Genomic DNA, 16,256 nt, shown 5'->3' on the forward strand with positions numbered 1-16,256 from the left:
TCGTTCTTAAATTAAAATCTTTAATAATTTATGTTTTGGTATTGCTTTTATTCTCTTCAGAAAATTTACATAAACCTATAAATTTCCTCTGCTTTAGCAACTTCCAATAAACTGTGATACAAAAAGATTTCATTATCATTTGCCTGTAGGTATTTTGTAATTTCCTTTTCTTTTCTTTTTTTTTTTTTTGCTTTTTTTTAGGGCCACGTCCACAGCATATGGAGGTTCCCAGGCTAAGAGTCGAATTGGAGTGGAGCTGCCAGTCTACACCACAGCCATATCAATGCCACATCTGAGCCACATCTGCGACCTACACCACAGCTCACGGCAACGCCGGATCCTTAACCCACTGAGCGAGGCCAGGGATCGACCCCCCAACCTCATGGTTCCTAGTCAGGTTCGTTAACCACTGAGCCACAATGGGAACTCCTGTAATTTCCTTTTAAATTACCTTTTATTGCAAGACTTACTTGGCACCCAATATTCTTTTTTAGTTCATTTCCAGAGATTTGGGGTTTTCCCTTCTCCTTCCCTTTTACTTTAGCTTTATCACAGTTCTTCCTAGGCACATCTGCCTACCCCAGCTCGCTGTACCCAGGACCTTTTCCAAGTTCACAGATGCAAAAACTTATTGTATTCTGCTGAGAATGCCAAACTATTTCTTAAACATTCTTCTCAATCCCAGAGTAGCTTGTTTTGAGATGCTATTCTTTGCCCCAAGTCTTTATACGATCTCTTTTCTTTGTGTGCAGTATTTCATTTCCACTGTAGGAACTCATTTTTTTTTTCTCCTCTATTTCTTATTGAGCAAGGAAAGACCTATTTAAGTTTCAAGTTTCAATAGGTAGGGGGAGTGGATTTTTCCCTGACCTTGCTCATTGTCCATTGGTATGATGGTCAATGACTTTTCCCCAATTTGCAACTAAAAGGCAGGTTCACTGGCACTGCTCTTATTATAAAATTTAGCTTCTAATCAGCTTCCCTCTGGCCTGCCTCTACTTTTCAGGGTTAACATATTCATTCCATTCAATTGAGCTGTTTTTTAGTGATCTAAACAGATCAAACATCCACTAAGACCAGGTTTCTCCTTTTCAATTGCAACCTGCAGGATTGTACTCCTGGGAATTACCTGCTTAGAATTCAGGGAATGGTGCTGATTTTCTTCTACTTTGTTCCCACCTGTTTTGAGAGATGTGTGGTTTAGCATCTCTCCAGTGTTAAGAAGATGATGGTTGAGTTTAATGGTGGATGTGGGAAGATGAGGAAATACGCACTCGCCTCACAAAGCAGCTTTTAAAAGCACAGAGGACATTCTCTAAACCCATTGTCCTTCTTTCTTTCTTTTTTTTTTTTTGTCTTTCTGTCTTTTCTAGGGCTGCACTTGCAGCATGTGGAAATTCTCAGGCTAGGGGTCAAAACAGAGCTGTAGCCTCCAGCCTGCACCACAGCCACAGCAACGCCAGATCTGAGCCACGTCTGCAACCTACACCACAGCTCACGGCAACGCTGGATCCTTAACCCACTGAGCAAGGCCAGGGATCGAACCCGCAACCTCATGGTTCCTAGTTGGATTCGTTAACCACTGAGCCATGACAGGAGCTCCAACCCATTTTCTAGGGACTCCCCTGAAGGCCCAGCAGTTAAAGGAGCCAACGCTGTCATTGCTGTGGCTCTGGTCACTGATACGGCGAGAGTTTGATCCCGACATGCAAACTTCCGCATCCCATAGGTTCGGGCAAATCAAATAAAATAAAATCATTTTCTGTCTGAGTGAGTGAAGAGGTATGCAACATCGCCCTACTTTTGTCAGGTGAATGTTCCTGCAACTGAAGTTGGTATCCCACAGATGTTGCCTTGGAAATCACTTTACGATGTGTCCTGTCTGTCGCTTCCTTACAAGCATCCTATCTATAAGCTTACTAACCCCTCTGTGACTCAGTTTCTTCATTATGGTGTTCTTTTAAATTTTTTTTTCTTTTTGTCTTTTCTAGGGCCGAGCCTGTGGCATATGGAGGTTCCCAGGCTAGGGGTTGAATCGGAGCCGTAGCCGCTGGCCTACACCACAGCCACAGCAACACCAGATCTGAGCCACGTCTGCGACCCACACCACAGCTCACGGCAACGCTGGATCCTTAACCCACTGAGCAAGGCCAGGGATTGAACTCACAACCTCATGGTTCCTAGTCGGGTTCCTTAACCACTGTGCCACGACAGGAACTCCAGTTTCCTCATTATGTGATGCAGATGCATACCCCATTGTGTATCATCTATGAGGCATTAAAAAAAATAATCCATGTAAAGTACTTAGAACCATGCCTGGCTCTAGCAAGCACTTTATCAAAGGCAGGCATTATCCTAATCTTGATTATTTGTTAATAGTGCTGCTGCTGTTGTGAAAAGTGCTCAGAGCTTTGGGATGTAAGTCCATTTCTATCTTTTCCAGCTAAATAATTTTTCTTCTCGTTTTATTGAGATATAATTAGCATTCAGCCCTGTATCAGGTGTACAGTATAATGATGTGACCTGCATCATGAAACGACTGCCACAATAAATTTAGTGAACAGCCATCATCTTAGATAGATACAAAGCAAAAGAAAAAGGAAGTAGATATTTTTCCTTGTGATGAAAACTCTTAGGATTTACTCTAGCAACTTTCACATGTAACATCCCACAGTGCCAATCATATCTGTCACCTTGTGCGTTACCTCCCCAGTGCTTCATCTTATAACCAGAAATTTGTACCTTTTTCTTTTGAGCTTTATTTTCCTCTCTGTGCCTTAATTTTCTCATTTGTAAAAGTATGCGCTGGGATACATAATGTTCAAAATCTTGCCTACTCTGACATATTAAGATTCTGTGGAAACTGTAACAACGCTTCATTTTATGAATCCTCTGGGAGCAGGGGTCCTTTATCAAAAGTCCATATTACACAGGAGTTCCCATAATGGCTCAGTGGTTAACGAATCCGACTAGGAACCATGAGTTTGTGGGTTTGATCCCTGGCCTCGCTCAGTGGGTTAAGGATCTGGCATTGCTGTGAGCTGTGGTGTAGGTCGCAGATGCAGCTTGGATCTGGCATTGCTGTGGCTCTGGCATAGGCCGGTAGCTACAGCTCCGATTAGACCCCTAGCCTGGGAACCTCCACATGCCGTGGGTGCGGTCCTAGAAAAGACAGACAGAAAGACAAAAAAAAAAAGTCCATATTACACAAACATAAGTCTTTAAATCTCACAAAGCAGAACAGGGACAAGTATCTTAACATGAAGTTCTATTTATCTTCCAGTGGCCCTGATCAAACATGGGATGCTTTTGCCATGCATCTTTCTTTTTTCTTCTTTCTTAAGTCCTCTCTAAAGTTCTTTCTCTCTATCTGAGTCCACTACAACAAAATAGCATAAACTGGATGGCTTTTAAACAATATAAATTTATTTGTCACAGTTCTGGAGGCTGGAAGGACCAGATCAGCTGTCAGCAAAGTCAGGTTCTGATGAATGCCCTCTTTTGGATGGCACACCTCCGGGGAGAGCAGAGAGGGCAATCAGCCTCTCTCCTAACTCTTGTAAGGACACGAATCCCAGTCATGGGGGTTTCTGCCCTCATTTATCTTATCAAATCCTAATTACCTACCTAAGCCCCTGTACCCATAACACCATCACATCCGAGGTGTAGGGTGTCAACTGATGAATTTCAGGGGCACATAAGCATTCAGTCCATAACACCCCCCATTTCAATTCCTGGGTCCTTTTCCTTATCAAGATTCTACTCTTCTTCTCTAAATTGACCAAGTTCCTTTACCAATGGATTCATTGACTAATTATACTTTAGCATATGGCATGAATATTTTAGTCACACTACGAAGTCAAAATGTTCGCATTCAATACTCAATGTAGAGCTTTGTGTCCCTGCTAAAAAAAACCCAACAAAACAAAGCAAACAAACAAACAAAAAAAAAAACCCAGGCATCATTAAATATGTGTGAAGGATATTTGGGAATGAAGAAGATATGAAAGTAATCTTACAAATCATGCACTTATCATTTTTCCTACCCAAATGAAGCCTTTTCCTCTATATCATCTAAATCAGAACCTGACCCCATGATGGCAAATTCTTTATTTCAAGTGTGCCCTGAACCGATCATGAGAACACGCAGTCAGACTCTGTGTGGTCTAAGCTGCCAGAGCCCACTTCTTGCCTTTCACTGCCTTAGCACAGGTTACACAGCCATCCTCATTTCCCAGAATCATAACTCAATTCTACTACAACCTCCTGTACCGTCTAAGAATTCCAGATACTGGAAATAATTTGAGTCATGACTCAAAGGAAGGTCTAATTGTTCCAAAGCTAGCAGACCTGATAATTGTTTAATTGGAACTTGAGAACAGCATTTCCTAAAGTATATTCGAGAAAGATCTAGTTCCATGAAATATAAATGGGATTTGGGAAGTACAGGTGAAAGATAGGATGGTCACATAAATTTGGGAAGCACTTTGAGAAGCAAAATCAAAGAAGCTTATTTAGACCAGAAGTCCTTAGAACCTTAATATGCCATTGTATTGGGAATATTTAAGAAATTTCCAAGCTCTTTTAAACATGCTGCCATTTTTTCAAAGGACATCTGTGAAAGTTTGGATTAATATTTAGCAAACAGTCATTCCCTCTGCTCCTACTGTAGGTGACATATCCTTCCCAAACCCATCAATACAGGGCTTGGCCACGTGACTTGCATTGGTCAACGGAAGGTTAGGGATGTGATTAGAACAGAGGCCTTAGATGGTCTTGCACAGATTAGTTTCTCTCTTGCACTTCTCCCTTTGCCCTCTAACCCTGTCCTGGTTAGCCTCTTGTCCAGAATGATGACAGACACACAGAGGATATCTGAACCCAACCAGTCAGTAGCTTGGAACCAAGCCTTGGTGACTGGATTTTTGAAGTAGGACCACCAAAGGGAGCCCAGTCTAGAGCAGCTGAACGGTGGTTGGACTGCAAACCGTATGCATGAAAATAAATGTGTATGGATACAACCTCAATGTGTATAGCAAAACCTGAATGTCTCAGGATAAGCTACTGAGACACTGAGGTGGCCGTCAGCAAAAAGTAACTGAACATTTCCTTAAAGTAGTGTGCCATGGAAAACAGCTTGAAAAAATGAGCTCTGACACCCTTCAAAATCCCTCTTTCTACCATCCTACCATCATTCTCCAGTGCCTAAGAAAATCAGTGCAGCTTTTTAGATGCAATATAGTTTTAGAGTTTTCATTGTGATTCACATACGTATACATACTTGTGAAGAACTGTAAGGTTCCCCACAACAAAGCTTGTGACTTAGGATGAGGAGCCCTCTTTCCCAACCAAATGGGGAACTTGCAGGGCTAATAATGGGCGCAGATGCCCACGGGACTCACATCTCCTGAGTCTTAGCCCTGGCGCTTTTCCACTAAACTTTGCTACCTCTCTGGATGTTTACGAAAAGCCCATCACTATCTTCTGTGTAACTAGTTCCAAATTTCTATTTTCAGGTATACATTCTGATGTAGAAATTCTGTAATTAAAGAATAACTTCAAAACAACTGCCAGTTGAATAATATGAGTGTGGGTTGCATGTTTTGAACATTAATAATACCAAGAAGGCTTCCATTTATTTAGTTGCACAAAAATAGTCATCCAATGTACTCTACCCAAAATGGCCCAAGTGACTTTAAAAGCTACTCTAAAGGGATAGAGAGCTATGGGAAATGACTAAATAGCACTGAAAGCAGTACTCTACTCATAAAAAGTTCAAAAATTAGGCCATCTGGGTGGTAGAAAGAAGTGAACTAAAGGAACCGGGACATTGTCCTGAACAAGTACCAAAATGTATAATGTGGACAAGTTATGTGCTCAAATACTAAAACCAATAACTGGGTGGTTTTTTGTTTTGTTTTGTTTTTTTCCCTAAACATTCCTATTGAATTTGTTTGAGGGCAGATTGTTTCTTCACCATGGCATTGCCCTCGTGTGTGGCACCTGCTATTGGCCAAGCAACCCCAGGCACTGTGGGCTGCTTTAGGCTTACAGGCTCCTGATTCCTCTACAGAGACCCTAGGAAGCATTCAAGCAAGGCTCCATGGTCCTACTCATCAAACATATATCTCTCTAACATGGACACTGCCTCATACTTCTTGCAGGATGGAAATAGCGCAGGATTTCTGAAGAACAATTTGGCAGTTTCATTCATTCATTTATCCATCATTGGACAAAAGAGGTTTAAGCCCCCAGCCTATGCCAGACACTCTTCTAGGGGTGTTGACACTGCAGTGAACAAAGCAGACAAAAGTATCTGCCTTTTTGGAACTGACATTCTAGTGGCAGGGGTGGGAAGGACAGTGGGAAATAAGATACCCTGGGAGAGAAAAAGAAGGGCATTAATAAAATATCATTAATAAGTAGATGAGAAATTCTATGGAGAAAACTTAAGCAGAATGGGGAAAAGAATGGAGGTAGGTTATAGTTTTAAATAAGGTGGGCAAGGAAGATCTCAAGGATAAGACGACATTTGTCCCAAAATAATATTTAAAAGTTTATAGCTACTGGAGTTCCCACTGTGGCACAGTGGATTAAGAATCCGACTGCACACACAACTATATAGAAAATGGTTAGGTAACCAGGACCTACCGTATAGCATAGGGAAATCTACTCAATACTGTATAATAACCTATATGGGAGAAGAATCTGAAAAGGAACAGATATATGTATAGATATAGCTAATTTACTTTGCTATACACCTGAAACTAACACAACTTTCTAAGCCAACTACATTCCAATGAAATTTATTTAAAAAAAAAAAAAGAAGAAGAAGAAGCAGTGTTCCCGTCTTGGCTCAGTGGAAATGAATCTGACTAGCATCCATGGGGACGCAGGTTCCATCCCTGGCCTCACTCAGCGGGTTAAGGATCCGGCGTTGCCATGAGCTGTGGTGTAGGTCACAGACTCCGCTCGAATCTGGCATTGCTATGGCTGTGGCGTAGGCTGGTAGCTACAGCTCTGATTAGACCCCTAGCCTGGGAACCTCCATATGCCGCTGGTGCGGCCCTAAAAAGACAAAAAGAATCTGAGTGCAGCAGCTTGAGTCTCTTCAGAGGCTCGGGTTCAATACCTGGCCCAGTGCAATGGGTTAAAAGATCCAGTGTTGCCGCAACTGCAGCTAAGCTTCAACCCCTGACTTGGGAACTTCCATAAGTCACGGGTGCGGTCATAAAATAAATACATAAAAATAAAAGTTGATAGCTACAAAAAAAAAAGACGGAGTGGAAACGGAAACAAGTACTATGTATGATTATCTTAAGAAGATGAGATTTGGGATAATTTTTTGTGCACTTTGTTATATACATATTTGCTTGTGTAATATACATATTTTGCTTGTGTTATATACATATTTGCAATTAATTGAACGTTTTGAGAATGTACCAGGCATCTCTATTTTTTTACAGACACTTCTGATGTATAGATGTAAGACTATTTCCTTCCTACCCTATACTTTAGATTCTATAGGCAAAAAGAGCTCAATAATTCTGAGCATATTGAATTTAGTATTTTAAAGTAAATTATACATTTTTTAAAATCTTCCTGAATTTCCCATCGATTAGCTTACTACAGTCATACGTAAATACCTCATAGTGCATTGTGACAAATAAATGATGTAATCCCAGTGAAGAAATTGGCATCCTCCTAATAGAGGTTTAGTTACCATCACTGTTGTCACTGTAAGATGCTTAACAGTGAATAAGCTGTTTGATCTGGACCTAGAAAAAAGAATGGGGTATAGATAAGGATGAGCAAAGGATATGGTTAGCAGTCGGATACTGGATTTCCTAGGCAGGAGAAATTCACGGCCAAAGACAAGGTTAAAGAGCTAACTGTTAGCAAAGGCAACTCTTCTTTTCATTCCACACGTGGGCTATTAGACCACATATATGGGCTACTGGACCAGAAGATTCCGCAAGCACTGGGACTGCTTCCTCCCAGAACTTGGCGCAACACATCACACAAAAAAGATGCAGATATTTGCTGAATGCTCAAAGTATTTTGACCACAACTGAAAAATGTCCATTTAGGGAACCATGAAGTTGCAGGTTCGATCCTTGGCCTTGCTCAGTGGGTTGGCGATCTGGCATTGCCGTGAGCTGTGGTGTAGGTTGAAGACGCAGCTCAGATCCCCCATTGCTGTGGCTCTGGCGTAGGCCGACGGCTACGGCTCCGATTGGACCTCTAGCCTGTGAACCTCCATATGCCACAAGAGCAGCCCTAGAAATGGCAAAAAGACAAAAAAAAAAAAACTTTAGGCTAACTTAAGCAAGCAAAGTATTTTGAGAGGATGTTTTAGAGTAGTACCCTAGGTTAAAGTAAAACTGGACAACCAACCTTGAAGAGATCAGGGACCATGCAACTCCAAGGAAGCTGTGATCGATGTGGAGGGGAAGAATGGAGCGTCTACTCAGGGTACCACTGCCAGAATAAAGGAGCCCCACTATCTTTGAGTAACCTTGCTCAACATCCTAATTCCTGCAAGAAAGCAGCTAGACTGGCTTGGCCTGGATGATATGTTCAGCCTTACCTGGAGAGGAGAGGCCGTCTTATAGGACGATTCCACTGGAACTGAGTACAACTTGGGAAGAGTAGTTTTCCAAAGGGAAATCAGACTGCTGCTTCCAAAAGAGGAAAGAATTAAAGCTGAATACGTGAAAATACAGAGACCCAACAAAAGAATTAGTGATCATTTTGAACATCACTTATAGTATTAGATTATAATCCCGTGATGCCCTTGGAACCTAGTTAGCTGTTCAAAGCTTCTTGTCCCCTTTACTTAATGGCGTCAGACTTTTTTTTTTTTTTTTTTGGCTTCCCTAGGGTCTCACCAGCGGCATATGCATGTTCCCAGGCTAGGGGCCTAATCAGAGCTACAGCTGGCAGCCACGGCCACGGCCACAGCAACACAGCAACTCGGGATCTGAGCCATGTCTGTGACCTACACCACGGCTCATGGCAATGCCAGATCCTTAACCCACTGAGCAAGGCCAGGGATCGAACCTGCAAACTCATGGTTCCTAGTCAGATTTGTTAACCACTAAGCTGCAATAGGACCTCCCAGACTTTTTTACTTCTGGGGGTTCTAATTTATATAATTTTTTTCTCTCTTTTTTCTTTTAAATTGATTACTTGTTTCTTTCTACTTTCAATTTGCCTACTTTTGGTGCTTTCAATTCACCTACCTCACTACTTTTCATTTACCTGCCTCCTGTACTGAGTTGTGGACTAGGAAATGAAAGAACCAAGCTTGTTAGACGTTATGTGTACATTGAGGCTGTGAGTATAGGTCTATGAAGCAGGTGATCGAACACAGGCTAGGTGTCATCTGCATCGCTGCTCAGGGGTTTATCTTGCTAACAGTTTAGTTGTTCACCTGATTTGATAGTGACTAGATGAAGAATTTCTCCATAAATGATATGCTGTCATTTTTCTGAAGAACACAATGTTCTCTTATCATTTTTTTTTAAATTTCATCTCCACCATAGTACTGAAAGAAGGGAAAGGACAAATATTTGCACAGTGTTAAAAGTATACACATGGGGCTGCAGAGAGCTTGAAGGACACGGATGGAAAGGCTAGCACTAAGCCCCAGGTGTCCTGGTTTCCATTCTAGAATTTAATTAATAAATTCTGCTATGTATAGGTCAGAAGCAGCTTAAAACTCAAGGGATCACGAAGGGATATAACAAGTGTATGATATAGACAGAAAAGCACAGGGAAAATTTCACATGTAACTGCTGAACAGGGGCGGGATCCTGAGTGTTATTAACTAAATGGGAACAAAGAGAGAAGCATCTAAGTTAACTGGGAACAAACGTAGATTGCATTGTGCAATAATTTGGATGAAATATCGAAAACATGCTTGCCAATGTTCAGGTGACACTTTTAGCAACAATGTGGATGAAATCCTGAAAAGATGTTTGCCAGTGTTCAGGTGACACAAAACTGGGAAGCATTACAATATATCAAATGACAAATAACAGTCAAGGTGGAGTATATTGGCTAGATGAAATTTAATAAGGATTTTAAAATCTTTCATATATATGTATATCTAACATTCAAATTTATAAACATGGTACAGAAGAAGTCTGATTTGACAGAAGTCACAAGGATTTTGGTCTACTACAAATAAAGAAATAATAACACCAATACTTACCATTTATTGAACATAGTGGTAACATCATACTAAGTTCTTCACATGTATCATGTCAGTTCTCATAACAATTCTAAAGCATGGACATTGGCAACAGCAGCAGCATTATCATAATCCCCACATTACAAGTGAGAAAAATAATAATCTGGGAAATCAAAAGCCCAGAGTCCAGCTCATCAGCATTGAAACCAGAAGTTAAACCTACCAAAAAAATCTGTATCTTAACGAATATGCTACTGCTATTGCATAAAAATAAGTTTTATTGCTAAAAGACTCAAGGAAGTCTTTTCGCCTTGCTCACATCTCTTTTGGAATATTGTATGCCTTTTTCTGGGGACTAAAATTTTCAGTTTGATCTATATATACTTTTTATAAAGATACAGTCACAGGGAGTTCCCACTGTGGCTCAGTGAGTTAAGAACCCAACATAGTGTTCGTGAGGATGCAGATTCAATCCCTGACCTCACTCAGTGGGGTTAAGGATCCAGCAAAGTGGCTGTGGCTACAGCGTAGTTTGCAGACGTGGCTCCTATTTGACCCCTACACCAGGAAATTCCATATACTGCCAAGTGCAGCTGTTTTTTTGTTTTGTTTTTTGTTTTTTAAAATAGGGTATGGTCACAGTTCATCCTGAGAGCACTGGAAAGCATGAACGGGTACACTGAGACCTGTTTAAGAGATGCTTTAAAATATGCAAATATGAAACAAGCATTATGCATGGTGTTGAGGAAGCAGCCTAAGTGTTGGATTTAGCTAGACTGGATCCACCCCTCCTAGCTGTGTGACCTTGCACCATGTTCCCCATCTGTAAAATATGCATAATAATCCCCTCAGGCCACTGTTGTTGGGAGCACTAGCAGCAATGCATGTGAAGCTCCTTGGTACAGCTGTCGTACATCGACGTGCTTAAGAGATAGTATTAATACTGCTCTTAAGTGAAAGGAAAATGGATTGAACCTTGATATTAGGAAGGGGAATGGCACTTAGTCAATTTATATGTGCACTTTAGCGGACTACTGCAGGGGCGTTAGGTGAGTTTTGAATTAGGTGTTCTCTGAGGTCCCTTTTAAAGTGTAGATTCTGAATATGAACAAATGTGCTTTTACCCATCTGCAACTTGTGCTGACCAGCCAGCCGTGGGACCCAGGCTATAAGCTGCAGCATGGAGGTAAGAGTTCATGGAGACACTGTCACCATCTTCCCCACTTCCCACCAGCTCAAGGACACACCCTTTCCAGAGGTCCCTCAAAGTAAAGGACTATTTATAATGCCAGGTTAGCAAGTACCTTCATGTTGTTAAGCAGGTGTCATTGGCATCAATAACAGCTAAATATATATAGTACTCCAGAGGTCCTGTCGTGGCTCAGCAGGTTAAGAACACAGCAAATATTCATGAGGTTGCAGGTTCAATCCCTGGCCCTGCTCCGTGGGTTGAGGATCCAGCCTTGCTGCAAGTGGATGTGGCTTGGATCTGGCGTTGCTGTGGCTGCGAGCCACAGCTAAATGACCCAGAGGAATAAAGCTAGCGGAACAGGGCGAAAATGGAAGAGGCAAGGGCAGACAGCATGACTGCGTGTTGATTTCTTTGGCCACTACACCCTTCACCCTTCTCCCAGAAGACAGCTGTGTTTGTGAATTACAGCATCTGGTCTGAGTTGACTCATTTTACTACCTCGCGCTGGCATGCCATTGGCGAATTGATTTTATTCCTTTTGTTTTTAATGACTGTTTGGGAGTACCCCCTATGTACATGATGTTTTGAAGACCTGAGTTGCACTTTGCTTTATCTTTTGAGCCAGATTTCATAGTAATGTCTTTATTTACAAAGGCAGAAAAAAACTTTTACTAGGTTACTAAGGTCTGGGCTGGGATAACGAAAAAGAGTCATTACAAACTGACCCCAAGTGCTGGGGAAGTGTTCTGAGCATTCTGTTTACAAGCCAAGGGGATGAAATCTACCTCTTTGAAGTTTTCTTCCTGACACATCTCTGGCCTGTCTAAAGCAAAGTGATAAGATTTTCTAATATCACCGGATGCTGAATTTCTATTTTGGACTTTGGAAATTTTTCATAATATGAACATTATTAAAGTCAAAATATACTCTGTCCCAAGCTGCTCCTCCTTCCAGGAAATCTCTTCCTCTCACTTTATTTTTATTTATTTTATTTATTTATTTATTTTTTTGTCTTTTGTCCTTTTAGGGCCACACCCAAGGCATATGGAGGCTCCAAGGCTAAGGGCCGAATTGGAGCTGCAGCTGCCTGCCTACACCACAGCCACAGCAACACAGGATCCTTAGTCCACTGAGTGAGACCAGGGATCGAAACTGTGTCCTCATGGATGGTAGTCAGATTCATTTCCACTGAGCCACAACGGGAACTCCCAGAAAAGAATCTTCAAAGGAGTGGATGGGAGTTCCCATTGTGGTTCAGTGGTTAATGAATCAGACTGGGAACCGTGAGGTTGCGGGTTAGATCCCTGGCCTCGATCAGTGGGTTAAGGATCTGGTGTTGCCATGTGCTGTGGTGTAGGTCGCAGATGTGGCTCGGATCCTGTGTTGCTATGGCTGTGGTGTCGGCTGGCAGCTACAGCTCCGATTAGACGCCTAGCCTGGGAACCTCCATATGCCGCAGGAGCAGCCCTAGAAAAGGCAAAAAAAAAAAAAGAGTGCATATATGTATATGTATAACTGATATACTTTGCTGTATGCCTGAAATTAGCATAATTTTGTAATTTCAATAAACATTTTTTTATAAAAGATACTACTTCCTCACAGAGCCTTCCCTGTCTACCCTGCATTAGGTCTCTGTGTTCCATGCTTTCATAGCACAATTTCATTTTTCTTCTCTGTCTCCTCAGCATTTGTAGTCATGTGTTAAGATACCGGTGTTCACCATATGGCAGGTACTCAATAAATACAGGTGGCATGAATAAATGCATTCTGACTTTTTATGCCATAAAATCAAAGAAAAATAACTCAATATTAAATTTCTAATAGAGTAGTAAGTCTCCTCTAAACGTCAAAAGTTCAGCTCAGCCCCTCACTGCTGCTTTTTGTTTTTGCAACTTTGATCCACACGTCTTCCTTTAAACCTATGACAGTATACAAATTGATTTGTAAGTAGATCCTTCTTGAAAACATGATTCTCTGTTTGTCCATCAAAGATTCAGACAAAGGTCCTTCAGAAAAACAGGTCACCCAGATCATTTTTTGACTTGCCACGTGGGCAAAAGCATTCACGCACAAAGGTCACGAGCAAGGCAAACATTCTAAAGGTACAAGACCTGCCACAGTTTCATTACCGCTTTCTCTGATACTTCCTGGGACTATATTGTTGCCAATGTTTTAGGGAAAAGTGAAACTGTATGTAACACAACATATGGGCATATTTACCAACAGCAGTGATTTCCAGTTGGCCTCAAAGATTTGCTTTTTGGTTTTTCCGTACACTGACTTCATAACCCCGCTCTTAACTACAGAGCCTTCAGTATCTCTAGTAAGTCCAAGTCCACAGGGTTCTCCATCCTGCTCTTAGTGCCTGGCACAGAGAAGCTGCTTAATAAGCAATAATTAAGTAAATGTGTGGATCCTATCATAAGTATGGTTCACCTTGCACAGAAGCAAATGAAAACATGGTCAAAACAATAAATGATCCAGCAATTCCACTGCTGGGTCTACAGCCAAAGAAAAATGACAACACTGCTTTGAAAAGATACATGCACCCCAATGTTCATAAAAGCATTATTTACAATAGCCAAGATATGGAAGCACCCTGAGTATCCTTCAACTGGTGAATGGATATAGAAGATGAAGCATACATACGCAATGGAATACTACTCAACTATAAAAAAGAATGAAATTCTGCCATTTGCAACAACATGAGTAGACTTGGAGAGTATGATGCTTAATGTAATAAGTCTGACAGAGACAAATACTAGTTTGTTTATTTTTAGATTCCACAGTAGAAAACAAACTAGTGGTTACCAGTGGGGAGAGGGAAGCAGGGAAGGGAAAGATAAGGATAGGGGATTAAGAGCTACAGACTACTATGTTTAAAATAAATAAGCTACAAGGAAATATTATACAGCACAGGGAATAGAGCCAATATTTTATAATAACTATAAATCAAATATAATCTTTACAAATTGTGAATCACTATGTTGTACACTTGAAACTTACATAATATTGTAAAGTAACTGTACCTCAATAAAAATAATAATAATGCTACAGAACAATAAATAGATAGAAAACTTTATATTAGCAGAGGAAGTTTGATTATAAAATAGGTAGCTCTTTAATCCAGCATTACTTGATTACCAATCATCACAAGTATTGTCTTTCTTTATCAGAACTTACAAAGAATACCTTTGGAGTTTCTTTTCGTGAATCATCTTCAGGAGCTGTTTCTGAACCTCATTTACAAAAGACTGCCATGGATTTCCCATTGTGGCTCAGTGGTTAACAAATCTGACAAGGAACCACAAGGTTGCAAGTTCGATCCCTGGCCTTGCTCAGTGGGTTAAAGATCTGGCGTTGCTGTGAGCTGTGGTGTAGGTCACAGACACAGCTTGGATCCTGAGTTGCTGTGGCTCTGGTGTAGGCCGGGGGATATAGCTCCCATTAGACCCCTGGCCTGGGAACCTCCATATGCTACGGGTGCGGCCCTAGAAAAGACAAAAAAAAAGACTATCTTGACGGTTTCTTGTTTACTGCCCCCAAAATGATTATCAGATGTCTTGATTATCCACTTTAGTCATTATACTTGACTTTAAATTGTCCTTAAGTGTTTCCAATTATTTAGTTATTAAAAAATATTTTTGAAATTCCCATCATGGCTCAGGGGTTAACAAACCCGACTAGTATCCATGAGGACACATGTTCGATCCCTGGTCCCTCAGTGGGTTAAGGATCTGGCATTGCCGTGAGCTGTGGTGTAGGTCACAGATGTGCCTGGGATCCTGCGTTGCTGTGGCTGTGGCTGTGGCCAGCAGATACAGCCCTGATTGGACCCCTAGCCTGGGAACCTCCGTATGCCACTGGCGCAGCCCTAAAAAAAAAAAAAAAAAAAAAAATTCGAATGCAAGGATAGGATCTTCCTTCACACCATTGATCGCATACAGAAAACACTCGTTTGGGTATGAAGAATGTTCATCATTTAAGTTTTCACATAAAATTTAATTCCTATTACATATACATAAAAGAGTTTTCATCATAAATCTTTTTTTTTTTTTTCTTTTTAAGGCCACACCTGCGGCATATGGACATTCCCAGGCTTGGGGGCCAATCGAAGCTGTAGCTGCCAGCCTACGCCACAGCCACAACAATGCTAGATCCAAACCTATGCCGCAGCTTGTAGCAACACCAGATCCTTAACCCACTGAGTGAGACCAGGAATTGAACCTGCTCCCCAGAGACAAATGGCAGGTCCTTAACCCACTGAGCCACAATAGGGACTCCTCACTATAATACTTAATGGCACAGACATAGCAACTTTAGGTTATCGGTGGTAAAGCATCATTTCAAAATCAGAAATTTTTTGAGTTCCTGTTGTGGCTCAGCAGGTTAACAACCTGACTAGTGTCCATGAGGATTCGGGTTTGATCCCTGGCCTAGATCAGTGGGTTAAGTATCTGGCGTTGCGGTGAGCTGTGGCGTAGGTCGCAGCTGTAGCTTGGATCCTGCATTCCTGTGGCTGTGGCATAGGCTGGCAGCTGCAGCTCCGATTTGATCCCTAGCCTGGGAACTTCCATATGCTGCAGGTATGGCCCTAAAAAGAAAAAAATCAGAAAATTTTCTCTGTTTGCTTGTTTGATAAGGAAGCAAGGGATTAGCTAGAGCCCCACTAAGGATCTCATTTACAACTTTATGAAGGTTGCTAAGAGCTGCTGTTATTAATAAATGCTCTTTTGTAGAACAGAAATGAAATTAGAGCTTCTCAAGTTGCCTCACTGGATAGAAAGAGAATCAATGGGTGAAAGTATCAAAACACAAGTTTTAATTCACTTGAGAAAGGACCAGCCAACCATTAGCAAAATTCTA

The sequence above is a fragment of the Phacochoerus africanus genome, chromosome 8, assembly GCF_016906955.1.
Source record: "Phacochoerus africanus isolate WHEZ1 chromosome 8, ROS_Pafr_v1, whole genome shotgun sequence".
Lineage (NCBI taxonomy): Eukaryota > Metazoa > Chordata > Mammalia > Artiodactyla > Suidae > Phacochoerus > Phacochoerus africanus.